The sequence below is a fragment of the Gadus chalcogrammus genome, chromosome 12 (assembly GCF_026213295.1).
Source record: "Gadus chalcogrammus isolate NIFS_2021 chromosome 12, NIFS_Gcha_1.0, whole genome shotgun sequence".
NCBI classification, from domain to species: Eukaryota; Metazoa; Chordata; class Actinopteri; order Gadiformes; family Gadidae; genus Gadus; species Gadus chalcogrammus.
In genome coordinates this window covers 19630974-19645184 of record NC_079423.1, presented here as the reverse complement: position 1 = coordinate 19645184, position 14211 = coordinate 19630974, and the positions used below count along the sequence as shown (strand labels likewise).

The 14211-nt window shown below is 42.9% G+C and overlaps 1 long non-coding RNA gene across 1 annotated transcript; it reads left to right on the top strand.

The window, feature by feature from the left end:
* The first annotated feature begins 4206 nt into the window (after positions 1-4206).
* LOC130392687 (uncharacterized) lies at positions 4207-5373 on the top strand. Its single transcript, XR_008897053.1, has 3 exons — positions 4207-4335; positions 4431-4520; positions 5254-5373. It is a non-coding gene; the product is annotated as an uncharacterized LOC130392687 (long non-coding RNA).
* The last annotated feature ends 8838 nt before the right edge of the window (positions 5374-14211 follow it).

Sequence of the window (14211 nt, the reverse complement as noted above, 5' to 3'; positions counted from 1 at the left end):
TCGGTGTATCACCTGCAGACGGACGGGCTAGTGGAGCGGTTCAACCAGACCATAAAACGAATGCTCAAAAAGAGCATCGAGGCGGACGGGAAGAACTGGGACCAGTTACTCCCCCACGTCCTCTTCGCCATTCGTGAGGTGCCCCAGGCTTCCACGGGGTTCTCTCCCTTCGAGCTCCTTTATGGGAGGAGACCCCGTGGAATACTGGACCTGGCGAAGGAGGCGTGGGAGAGTCATCCCTCTCCACATCGGACCACCATCGAACATGTGGAGCTCGTCAGGGACCGAATGGCCAAGGTCTGGCCCATAGTCCGAGACCACCTCGCCCGTGCTCAACAGGCCCAAGCGCGCGTGTATAACAGGGGGGCGCGCGTGCGGAACTTCCGACCGGGCGACCGAGTCTTAGTGCTGGTTCCAACCAGCGAATGCAAGTTTCTCGCGAAATGGCAGGGCCCGTACGAGGTGGTAGAGGCTGTGGGGCCCGTCAACTACAAAGTGAGGCAACCCGGGAGACGCAAGCCCACCCAGGTTTATCATGTGAATCTGTTAAAACAGTGGCGGGGTGAGGACGTCTCTCCCCTACGGGCCCCCGTGGCCTTGATGGCTCGGCCCGCGATCCCTGACGTCCCGATGGGGACCGACCTCAGCCCCGCCCAGAGACAAGAACTAGGGGAGCTGGTGCTGCAGAACCGGGACGTGTTCTCGGACGTACCGGGGCGGACCTCGGTGATCTCCCATGAGATCCGGACCGCTCCGGGGTGACGGTCCGGATCCCGCCCTACCGGGTGCCCGAGTCCCGGCGCAACGCCATCCGGGCCGAGGTAGAGCGGATGCTGAAACTGGGGGTAATTGAGGAATCCCGTAGCGCCTGGGCTAGCCCTATCGTGCTGGTGCCCAAACCGGACGGGACCCACAGGTTTTGCAATGACTTCCGCCGGCTAAATGAAGTGTCTGACTTTGACTCCTACCCCATGCCTAGAGTAGACGAGCTGGTCGAGCGGCTGGGACCGGCCCGGTACCTGTCCACGCTGGACCTAACCAAGGGGTACTGGCAGGTCCCTCTGGCACCGTCGTCCCGGGAGAAGACGGCCTTCGCGACGCCGGGGGGCCTGTTCCAGTACACCGTCCTGCCCTTTGGTGTCCACGGGGCCCCCGCTACGTTCCAGCGGATGATGGACCAGGTCCTAAGGCCGCACACCGATGTCATCGATATATGCAGCAGCATATATCGATGACATAATCATCCATAGTGCCAGTTGGGACGAACACGTCAAGCACGTGCGGGCCGTGCTCAACGGCCTACGAGCGGCCGGGCTTACCGCCAACCCTGCAAAGTGCAGGTTGGGGCGGGAGGAGACGGCCTATTTGGGGTACCGGGTGGGGAGGGGGAACGTGCGGCCCCAGGAGGACAAGGTGGCAGCTATCCGGGAGTGGCCTCAACCCCGGACCAAGAAGCAGGTGAGATCGTTCCTGGGGCTGGTGGGGTATTATCAACGCTTTATCCCGGGGTATGCCACCCTAGCCTGCCCCTTGAACGATCTCACCCGGAAGGCCCTCCCGGATAGGGTCCAGTGGACGGAGGCAGCGACGAGGGCCTTCGAGGACATACGGGGGGCCTTATGTAAGGAGCCGCTACTGGTCACCCCTGATTTCAACCTCCCTTTCACCCTCCAAACAGACGCGTCCGAGGTGGGACTAGGTGGGGTCCTGTCCCAGGTCCGGAACGGAGAGGAGCATCCGGTGACCTATCTCAGCCGGAAGCTCCTCCCCCACGAGCGGAACTACAGCACGGTAGAAAAGGAGGCGCTGGCCATTAAGTGGGCCGTCACCAAACTAACATACTATCTCCTAGGACACCAGTTCGTCCTGGTGACGGACCACGCCCCACTGAAGTGGATGGCCACCGCCAAGGACACGAATGCTCGGATAACAAGGTGGTTCCTGTCCCTCCAGCCCTTCTCCTTCACCGTGGAGCATAGGCCGGGGCGGGAACACACCAACGCCGACGCTCTTTCCCGCCGAGATGCGTGCGGGGGCTGGGCCCATGGGCCAATGGGAGCTACAAAATTAATATTTGGACTTTTGAGTTTAATTGTCTTCTTTAATTCATGGCAAGGCTGAAGCATGAACAGAATAATTTAAACACCGCAGATAAGTCATATCATATCGAAATACAGACACTTTGTAGTAAATGATCAAGGACTACTTCGACACGCGGGAAGAGACTATGCCGGACAACGGCCTAGAACCGAGGCGGAGTAACACGACGCGGGGACCGAAGTGACAAGTGGTGAACGTGTCGAAGTAGATTTTTTTACACGAGGCTGTGGAACAGCAGGTGAGTTTAATTATCTCTAATTAAGTCTTTCAACATTAACCTCATGTGTAGTAACGTAATAACGTTTAATGTGTAGGTTGTGCTTTTTTAATAGCCTGGAAAATGTGACTGCAACATTAGTTTTTATTCGAGCCCGACATGAGTTAGCTAGTTTGCTAGTTAGCCCCCTAACGGTTGAGGCTGCGTGTTAGGGCTGCTGTCACTTCGTGCTCGTGCTTTGCTCACTTTGTATTTTATATTGACTAGTTACTCCAATTCATTTAGTAAAGTTGTTTTAACATGGATATTATGCCGATAATTAATAATGAGCAGCATGCGCTGTTTTTTTCCGCGGTCCCCTGTTACCGGTATGTTTTACACAGACAGATGGAGCTTGTGTGACGGGACGCATAGCTACCGTCACGGTAGCGATACGCTACCCAGGACATTATTAAGAGAATGAGTGTAAATGTTGATCATTGGTGACGAGCCACTAATTTCTGCAGTCAAGGACAGATGGCCTACATTGTTTAGCAGAGGTGGGGGTAAGTCACTCATGTGCAAGTCACAAGCAAGTCTCAAGTCATAACCTTCAAGTCTCAAGCAAGTCCCAAGTCACTGTGGTGAGAATCAAGCAAGTCACAAGTCAAGTCATTGCTCAGGTCAAGCAAGTCACAAGTCAAGTCATACAAAAATCTGATGATCTTCCCCAGTTTCCACTTTTAAAAATCGGTAAAGAGAGTGGTTCATAAGTTGAGTTTTATTTCAACATTAACAATAACAATGTCTTAACATTAACAATAACTCAAACTATTCAAAACATTCCAAAACCATTATGTGAATAGGGCCAAAACTGAAGGCAGCTCTGTCCATCACAAATGTCCAGGTAGTGGTTCAACTGAATTTGGGGACTGGAACTTGAACCCCCTTAATTTTTTTGCGGTATGCTGAGAAAAGCCCAGTCTGACGCTCTTGCTCTGAAGGTGTAATTTTACTTGAAAATTACTTGAAATCTTTATCATAACCCACTTACAGCCACTGAGTTAGAAGTAGCCTACTGACATGAAAATTAAACAAGTCAATCATCTGTGGAACGAGCAGGGCTCGAAAAACTCCAGCCAATGATTTTCAGAACCACCGAGTGGCATTGGACAGTAAGTACGTCAATCAAACGGTCGTACTGCACCAGAGCAAGCTTCTGTTTGTTGTAGCTACTGGAGCTAGCTAACTAGCTAATCCACATTTGGACCTAGCACTAGAAGACAACCCTAAACTCCAACCTAGCTAGCCTGGCTCACTCTCGCGCATCTGTGTTCGCGCTCTTGCGTGATTGCGCGTCCATGTACTTGGAATGGGTGGAGTCAGAGTCAGCGTTGAAGGAGAGGGGGTAGAACCATTTGAGTTGTGTATTTTAAAAATCTGCTGGCGTATCGCAAATCCCATATCCAACCTTTAATCTAACTTTAAAAAAGTCATTTCGAGTCATCTGTCTCTAGTCTAAGTCAAGTCTCAAGTCATGAAGACCAAGTCAAAGTCAAGTCGAGTCTTTTATCAATGTTAGTCAAGCAAGTCTTGTGGTAAAAATTAATGATTATATTCTATGGTAAACTATGATTATTATTAGGCCTGTATATCTAATGGTAGAAAACATGCAAAGCGTCTTGGATTTTGATCCAGGGCTGGTCACGAGGCCTGGGAGTCTTGGGTCAGAGCAGGGGTTGGGGCGCAACCCCCCAGGAGCAGGAAGCTACTGAGACAAATGCATGCTGACTCCACTTCCTGGGTCCTGGACTATCTCGGTGACCATCTGTTTAGAAGTATTTGTGTTTGACTATGTGTGGACACCTAAAAAACCAGAAACTGCTGAGTTCAGTAGAATCGTCACCAAAGACCTGCTGGAGTCATTCCTGGATGGACTTGATGCCTTGGTGCCAGGTGTTCTACAGATGTACGGAGAAGCTGCTGCATCAGGCAGGAGGGTGTGCCTCAGCAGTGTTCTCAGTTGTCTTCAAAAGGAGGTATGTACTGCACAGAAATAATTTCTTGTTAATGTACTAAAATTAGTATTCTGGCTTGGGTATCTTATTCACAAACTCTTGTCTTGTTCTTGTAGGACACGAACCAAAACAAAAGAACAGCTGTCCTACTTGGTCTTCCATGCTACCTTGCAGAAGATTCCTCTGACATAATCAGGATGTGTGATGTAAGACACCGTATTTACACATTTTATATTACATTGTTTTGTTTTAACATTTTTTATTTTCATAAGTCGTAAGGGGTAATTTTTTACAAATAAAATAGTAAATGAGTGAAAAATTAATGAAATGTGCCCTTAATTTAAATTGAAAATGTAATGAAACCTAAAATGCAGTGACTTAACCAATATGTAATAAAATATCCAGACTTATATTGTTTTTAAATAATGTAATGTTAACTTATCACATTAGCCTACTTTTTAAAATAGCTTAGTATGTAGTATAGTATATCAGAGAAGGGTTTGCTGGGATGATAAAGTAGTGGGCTGCATCCTAGATTTATTTCTTTGGACCACATGTTATATGCTAGTTAAGAGGTGTGTCCCGGAGTTTCTGTCCATGTGCATGTAGCTGTGTGATGCATAGTCTATTATAATCATTCTTTCATTTCAAATGCAATGTATATAACATTGAATTCTTATTCATACTTAAAATCAGAATATACTACATTTTTGAGAAATAGAGAACATTCAGTACATTTTCTCTCAGTTTAGCTCCTCCTAGTGGCCAAAATTACTGTTGGTTTGTTTTATTATTTGGGCTTAACAATGAACATTCAGAAAGGCAATGACAACACTCACTCAATTAATGTCGAAGACATTTGTAGCCTTTCTCTATTAGCCTAGCAGTGATGTTTAAGTCAGTCAGTTAAGATGTGTGTTTTTGTCTTTATGTTTTCAGGCTCATGGTGAAACCCTTGACGTGCTAATGAGCGGGATGCAAGTTGGACTGTTGATTGGACACGAAGGCCCTCTGCATGATGCATTTCCATTGGATGTTTTCAACGTGGCTCTGGTAGTAGAGGAGAAAATAATCCTATATGACCTCCGAGATGTGTCCACAGGCTTTGCCATGTTACTGGGTGCAATCTACTGCCTAAACCTTGAGTACCCACATAATATGAAGTATTCTTTTGAGTTCCTTCAGAGGGTTGTCATGAACATTAAACCGGACCAATGTTCACCCAGAATCCATGGACTCTGCTTAGATATCGCATGTAAACAAAGAAATGCACTTGTCAAGCAACTACTAGGAGGCAGCAGTTATTTGGGAAGCTTGCCTTGTTCTTTACACTAGCATACAGGTTTTCATCGGCTTAGTTTGTTCAGCACAAGTCAGGTATGGGTGACAAATGTGTCACTTGTGAAGTTGAAAAATCTGAAATTGTTGAAAAATCTAAAATAGTTTAAATGTGCAAAACATTTTGAGGTATAATGAAAACAAACTTTCCTCAGCACTCTCGGTTGTCAACCTCAGTGAGGCCTGTTTTGATGCAAAGACATGTTTAAGATGTATCAATGTTCCACATTGTTCATATTCATGTTGAGATTTTATGATTATCTGTTTACTATCTCACATACGTCATTGTTCAACCCCACCTCACCTTCTTTCTTTCCACGAGTCCACCCTCTGTCTCGCTGTCAGTCCACCCTCTGTCTGTCTGTCTGTCTGTCTGTCTGTCTGTCTGTCTGTCTGTCTTGTGGCAACCCGGCCAAGGCCAATTAAGGAGATTCAGAGCACCTGAGGAACAAGTGGAGAAGCAGGGCTTAAATAGCCCGCTTCTCCACTCATTCGAGGCTCTCCCAGCCCTGGAGCTCCTGCACGGAGAGACCGGTCCTCGTGGGTGACGGGATTCCACCCACGAAGGAGGGGACCGTTGATTCATCCCAGGTTTTACGTTATTTGTGTTTTGAGAGACTTTTATGTTTTGGAATAAACATGCCTTTTTTTGGCTTTTCCTAACGAAATTGTGTCCTGTTTGGGAGGAGTTGGTTCGCTCAGCGTGGCGGGTTGCCACAGTCTGTCTGCACGTCCACGCTCTGTCTGACTGTCATGTCTGTCTGCAAGTCCACCCTCTGTACATTACAGAGACATACATTGGGTATGGCATGTTAAAACCTTTAACTTCTGTTAAAGTTTATATAAATGTATTTATAAAATAAATGTTCTTGGACAAATGCTAGAATCACTTGTTGACCAACAATGTGTTTTTGACTTGTTTTTCTGAAATGAACAGAAATATCAACATTTCTATTTTTTATGCGTGCAAAATGCTTTTCAGAGCGCCAGAAACACTTTTTGACCAACAATGTGTTTTTGACTTGTTTTTCTGAAATTAACATTAATATCAACATTTCTGGTTTTAATGCGTACAAAATGCTTTTCAGAGCGCTAGAATCACTTTTTGACCAACAATGTGTTTTTGACCTTCCATTGTTGATTTTGCTCACAACGAATGTATTCCACTTGCAAATGGTGGAGTAGGCCCTATAACACTTTGGTAAGCTTATTAACACGTTTGCATTGAAATTGACAGATATCAACATTTCTTGTTTTTTTGCGTGCAAAATGCTTTTCAGAGCGCTAGAATCCCTTTTTGATCAACAATGCGTTTTTGACTTGTTTTTCTGAAATTAACAGAACTATCAACATTTCTTGTTTTTATGCGTGCCAAATATTTTTCAGAGCACTAAATCACTTTTTGACCAACAATGTGTTTTTAACCTTACATTGTTGATTTCGCTCAAAACGAATGTATTCCACATCCAAATGGTGGAGTATGGCCCTATAACCCTTTGGTAAGCTTAGTAACACGTTTGCATTTAAATTGACAGATATCAACATTTCTTGTATTTATGTGTGCAAAATTCATTTCAGAGCGCTAGAATCACTTTTTGACCGACAATGTGTTTCTGACCTTACATTGTTGATTTTGCTCAAAACTAATGTATTCCACTTCCAAATGGTGGAGTATGGCCCTATAGACCCTTTGGTAAGCTTAGTAACACGTTTGCATTGAAATTGATAGAGGTATCAACATTTCTTGTTTTGATGCGCGCAAAATGCCTTTCAGAGCACTAGAATCACTTTTTGACCGACAATGTGTTTTTGACCTTGTATTGTTTATTTTGCTCAAAACTAATGTATTCCCCTTCCAAATGGTGGAGTATGGCCCTATAACCCTTTGGAAAGTTTAGTAACACGTTTGAATTGAAATTGACAGAGATATCAACATTTTTTGTTTTTTACGCATGCAAAATGCATTTCAGAGCGCTAGAATCACTTTTTGACCGACAATGTGTTTCTGACCTTACATTGTTGATTTTGCTCAAAACTAATGTATTCCACTTCCAAATGGTGGAGTATGGCCCTATAGACCCTTTGGTAAGCTTAGTTACACGTTTGCATTGAAATTGATAGAGGTATCAACATTTCTTGTTTTGATGCGCGCAAAATGCCTTTCAGAGCACTAGAATCACTTTTTGACCGACAATGTGTTTTTGACCTTGTATTGTTTATTTTGCTCAAAACTAATGTATTCCCCTTCCAAATGGTGGAGTATGGCCCTATAACCCTTTGGAAAGTTTAGTAACACGTTTGAATTGAAATTGACAGAGATATCAACATTTTTTGTTTTTTACGCATGCAAAATGCATTTCAGAGCGCTAGAATCACTTTTTGACCGACAATGTGTTTCTGACCATACATTGTTGATTTTGTTCCAAACTAATGTATTCCACTTCCAAATTGTGGAGTATGGCCCTATAAACCCTTTGGTAAGCTTAGTAACACGTTTGCATTGAAATTGACAGAGATATCAACATTTCTTGTTTTTATGCGTACAAAATGCTTTTCAGAGCGCTAGAATCACTTTTTGACCAACAATGTGTTTTTGACTTGTTTTTCTGAACTGAACAGAAATATCAACATTTCTATTTTTTTATGCGTGCAAAATGCTTTTCAGAGCGCTAGAATCACTTTTTTACCAACAATGTGTTTTTGACTTGTTTTTCTGAACTGAACAGAAATATCAACATTTCTATTTTTTTATGCGTGCAAAATGCTTTTCAGAGCACTAGAATCACTTTTTGACCGACAATGTGTTTTTGACCTTGTATTGTTGATTTTGCTCAAAACTAATGTATTCCCCTTCCACATGGTGGAGTATGGCCCTATAACCCTTTGGAAAGTTTAGTAACACTTTTGCATTGAAATTGACAGAGATACCAACATTTCTTGGTTTTTAAACGTGCAAAATTATTTCCAGAGCGCTAGAATCACTTTTTGACAAACAATGTGTTTTTGACCTTACATTGTTGATTTTGCTCAAAACTATTGTGTTCCACTTCCAAATAGTGGAGCATGGCCCTATAACCCTTTGGTATGCTTAGTAACTCGTTTGCATTGAAATTGACAGAGATATCAACATTTCTTGTTTTTATGTGTTGTGGCAACCCGGCCCAGGCCAATTAAGGATATTCAGAGCACCTGAGGAACAAGTGGAGAAATGGGGCTTAAATAGCCCGCGTCTCCACTCATTCGGGGCTCTCCCAGCCCTGGAGCTCCTGCACGGAGGGACCGGTCCTCGTGGGTGACGGAATTCCACCCACGAAGGAGGGGACCGTTGATTCATCCCAGGTTTTACGTTATTTGTGTTTTGAGAGACTTTTATGTTTTGGAATAAACATGCCTTTTTTGGCTTTTCCCAACGAAATGGTGTCCTGTTTGGGAGGAGTTGGTTCGCTCAACGTGGCGGGTTGCCACGTATGGTGGAGGATGCGGGCAACTCGACCGAGCTACGGGCCATTTTGGGTGGGAGCGCCCACCTCAAGCCACCCTCAAGCCACCCCCAAACCAGACCATCACGCAGCCGGAGCCGACGCAGCCGGGGCTGACGCAGCCGGAGCCGACGCAGCAGAGACGATGCCGCCAGAGACGAGGCCGCGGGAGACGAGGCTGCGGGAGACGAGGCCGCGGGAGACGAGGTCGCGGGAGACGAGGCTGCGGGAGACGAGGCCGCGAAACGAGCCACGCCGGCAGCAGAAGCAGCCATGATGCGCGCCGGACCGCCGCCCCTCCGAAAGGCCACCCGAGGCTTCAGCAAAGGGTGGAGGAGTGTGGCAACCCGGCCCAGGCCAATTAAGGATATTCAGAGCACCTAAGGAACAAGTGGAGAAACGGGGCTTAAATATCCCGCGACTCCACTCATTCGGGGCTCTCCCAGCCCTGGAGCTCCTGCACGGAGAGACCAGTCCTCGTGGGTGACGGGATTCCACCCACGAAGGAGGGGACCGTTGATTCATCCCAGGTTTTACGTTATTTGCGTTTTGAGAGACTTTTATGTTTTGGAATAAACATGCCTTTTTTGGCTTTTCCCAACGAAATGGTGTCCTGTTTGGGAGGAGTTGGTTCGCTCAACGTGGCGGGTTGCCACAGCGTGCAAAATGTTTTTCAGAGCGCTTAGAATCACTTTTTGACCAACAATGTGTTTTTGACCTTACATTGTTGATTTTGCTCAAAACTATTGTATTCCACTTCCAAATTGTGGAGCATGGCCCTATAACCCTTTGGTAAGCTTAGTAACACGTTTGAATTGAACTTGACAGATATCAACATTTCTTGTTTTTATGCGTGCAAAATGCTTTTCAGAGTGCTAGAATCACTTTTTGACCAACAATGTGTTTTTGACTTGTTTTTCTGAAATTAACAGAAATATCAACATTTCTGGTTTTTATGCGTGCAAAATGCTTTTCAGAGCACTAGAGTCACTTTTTGACCAATGTGTTTTTGACTTGTTATTCTGAAATTGACAGAGATATCAATATTTCTTCTTTTTATGCATGCAAAATACTTTTCAGAGCGCTTGAATCACTTTTTGACCGACAATGTGTTTTTGACCTTGTATTGTTGATTTTGCTCAAAACTAATGTATTCCACTTCCAAATGGTGGAGTATGGCCCTATAACCCTTTGGTTAGCTTAGTAACTTGTTGGATTGAAATTGACAGAGGTATCAACATTTCTTGTTTTGATGCGCACAAAATGCCTTTCAGAGCGCTAGAATCACTTTTTGACCAACAATGTGTCTTTGACTTGTTTTTCTGAAATGAACATTAATATCAACATTTCTGGTTTTTATGCGCACAAAATGCTTTTCAGAGCGCTAGAATCACTTTTTGACCAACAATGTGTTTTTGACCTTACATTGTCAATTTTGCTCAAAACAAATGTATTCCACTTGCAAATGGTGGGGTAGGCCCTATAACGCTTTGGTATGCTTAGTAACACGTTTGCATTTAAATTGACAGATATCAACATTTCGGTAACCCTTCCTTTTACAGTCCCCTAATTACTAGGCATTTACCCGGTACCTGCATGGTAAATTATAGTGTATAACTGGGTAATTACCACTGGTAATAAGAAGGTAAATACAGAGGTAGGTACCCGGTAAATACATGGTTAATCATAGTGTATTACTGGGTAATTACCACTGGTAATAAGAAGGTAAATACAGAGGAATTATCCAGTAAATTATAGTGTATTACTGTGTAATTACCACTGGTAATAAGAAGGTAAATACAGAGGAATTACAGCTGATGTACCAAGTAAAACCTCCACTATTACCCATCAACTCAACTAAGTAGCGTGTAGTTGTAACTGTTTTAGGTTGGTAATAACTCCGATATTTTGTACTTCCTAGGAAATTAGGCAACCAATTCTTAGAAAAACCTATTATCCAAGGTTTATGTTGGTAACAGCCCAAATTTAATGATGTACTATCTAGAAATTAGCATAGTACTTTCCAATAAAATACATTTTCTTAGTTATTATTCATAGCTACACCCATTTAGAAAGGGTTTATTCAATTTACCACTATGGAATTACTTACCTGGTAACAACCTCTGCAGGAAGTTTTCCTCTAGTGTCATGGTACATCTTCTTAAATACTGGGTACGAAGCCGTTTGTTTCCATGGTATTACCAGGTTCTTACCATATCATTTATAATAGATACATTCCATTGTCCATGCAGTCAACACAAACTTGTACCATGTACGTTCTGCGACGTTACCAAGTAAAACACGACAATTTACCCAGTAAGTAAGCTGAAACTGTACTGTAAAAGGAAGCCTCGTTTGTTTCCATGGTATTACCAGGTTCTTACCATATAATTTGTAATACATAATTCCCTTTTCCATGCAGTCAACACAAACTTGTACCATGTACGTTCTGCGACGTTACCAAGTAAAACACGACAATTTACCCAGTAATTAAGCTGAAACTGTACTGTAAAAGGAAGCCTCGTTTGTTTCCATGGTATTACCAGGTTCTTACCATATAATTTGTAATACATTATTCCCTTTTCCATGCAGTCAACACAAACTTGTACCATGTACGTTCTGCGACGTTACCAAGTAAAAGACACCGATTTACCCAGTAATTAAGCTGAAACTGTACTGTAAAAGGAAGCCTCGTTTGTTTCCATGGTATTACCAGGTTCTTACCATATAATTTGTAATACATTATTCCCTTTTCCATGCAGTCAACACAAACTTGTACCATGTACGTTCTGCAACGTTACCAAGTAAAACACGACAATTTACCCAGTAATTAAGCTGAAACTGTACTGTAAAAGGAAGCCTTGTTTGTTTCCATGGTATTACCAGGTTCTTACCATATAATTTGTAATACATTATTCCCTTTTCCATGCAGTCAACACAAACTTGTACCATGTACGTTCTGCGACGTTACCAAGTAAAACACGACAATTTACCCAGTAAGTAAGCTGAAACTGTACTGTAAAAGGAAGCCTCGTTTGTTTCCATGGTATTACCAGGTTCTTACCATATAATTTGTAATACATTATTCCCTTTTCCATGCAGTCAACACAAACTTGTACCATGTACGTTCTGCGACGTTACCAAGTAAAACACACCAATTTACCCAGTAATTAAGCTGAAACTGTACTGTAAAAGGAAGCCTTGTTTGTTTCCATGGTGTTACCAGGTTCTTACCATATAATTTGTAATACATAATTCCCTTTTCCATGCAGTCAACACAAACTTGTACCATGTACGTTCTGCGACGTTACCAAGTAAAACACGACAATTTACCCAGTAAGTAAGCTGAAACTGTACTGTAAAAGGAAGCCTCGTTTGTTTCCATGGTATTACCAGGTTCTTACCATATAATTTGTAATACATTATTCCCTTTTCCATGCAGTCAACACAAACTTGTACCATGTACGTTCTGCGACGTTACCAAGTAAAACACACCAATTTACCCAGTAATTAAGCTGAAACTGTACTGTAAAAGGAAGCCTTGTTTGTTTCCATGGTGTTACCAGGTTCTTACCATATAATTTGTAATACATAATTCCCTTTTCCATGCAGTCAACACAAACTTGTACCATGTACGTTCTGCGACGTTACCAAGTAAAACACGACAATTTACCCAGTAAGTAAGCTGAAACTGTGCTGTAAAATGAAGCCTCGTTTGTTTCCATGGTATTACCAGGTTCTTACCATATAATTTGTAATACATTATTCCCTTTTCCATGCAGTCAACACAAACTTGTACCATGTACGTTCTGCGACGTTACCAAGTAAAACACGACAATTTACCCAGTAATTAAGCTGAAACTGTACTGTAAAAGGAAGCCTCGTTTGTTTCCATGGTATTACCAGGTTCTTACCATATAATTTGTAATACATTATTCCCTTTTCCATGCAGTCAACACAAACTTGTACCATGTACGTTCTGCGACGTTACCAAGTAAAACACACCGATTTACCCAGTAATTAAGCTGAAACTGTATTGTAAAAGGAAGCCTCGTTTGTTTCCATGGTATTACCAGTTTCTTACCATATAATTTGTAATACATTATTCCCTTTTCCATGCAGTCAACACAAACTTGTACCATGTACGTTCTGCAACGTTACCAAGTAAAACACGACAATTTACCCAGTAATTAAGCTGAAACTGTACTGTAAAAGGAAGCCTTGTTTGTTTCCATGGTATTACCAGGTTCTTACCATATAATTTGTAATACATTATTCCCTTTTCCATGCAGTCAACACAAACTTGTACCATGTACGTTCTGCGACGTTACCAAGTAAAACACACCAATTTACCCAGTAATTAAGCTGAAACTGTACTGTAAAAGGAAGCCTTGTTTGTTTCCATGGTGTTACCAGGTTCTTACCATATAATTTGTAATACATAATTCCCTTTTCCATGCAGTCAACACAAACTTGTACCATGTACGTTCTGCGACGTTACCAAGTAAAACACGACAATTTACCCAGTAATTAAGCTGAAACTGTACTGTAAAAGGAAGCCTCGTTTGTTTCCATGGTATTACCAGGCTCTTACCATACAAGTTGTAACTGGTTATTCCCTTTTCCATGCAATCAACACAAACCATATATGTTCTGAACGACTGCAACATCGTTCACCAGTAGTTAAGCACTTTAATTGTTGTTATAAAACCCCAAACCACTGTTGATGAAAGACATATTAAAATTAAACAAAATCAAAGGCTTATCTTTCAAACAATGCATATCTCACAAACAGGCACTGAACACTGAAGAAATTGGCCAAAAAAAAGAGCCGTCCACATCAACTCAATTTAAATGTTACTGATGGTGTTTTCATAGAACACATGACAGTGTTATGGCAAGTGACCACAAGGAAGACTGCTTCAACCTCTACAATTTGAATAAGTGGTGAATGCCATGCAGCAATCTGCCTATGGGAGCATCTTTGTGGTCATTCGCAAACCAATGAGTCCACTCAATGAATGAGAGATGACTCTTTAGTGTCTTCTCTGAGGTATCCCTGCAGTCTCCACATCTGGGA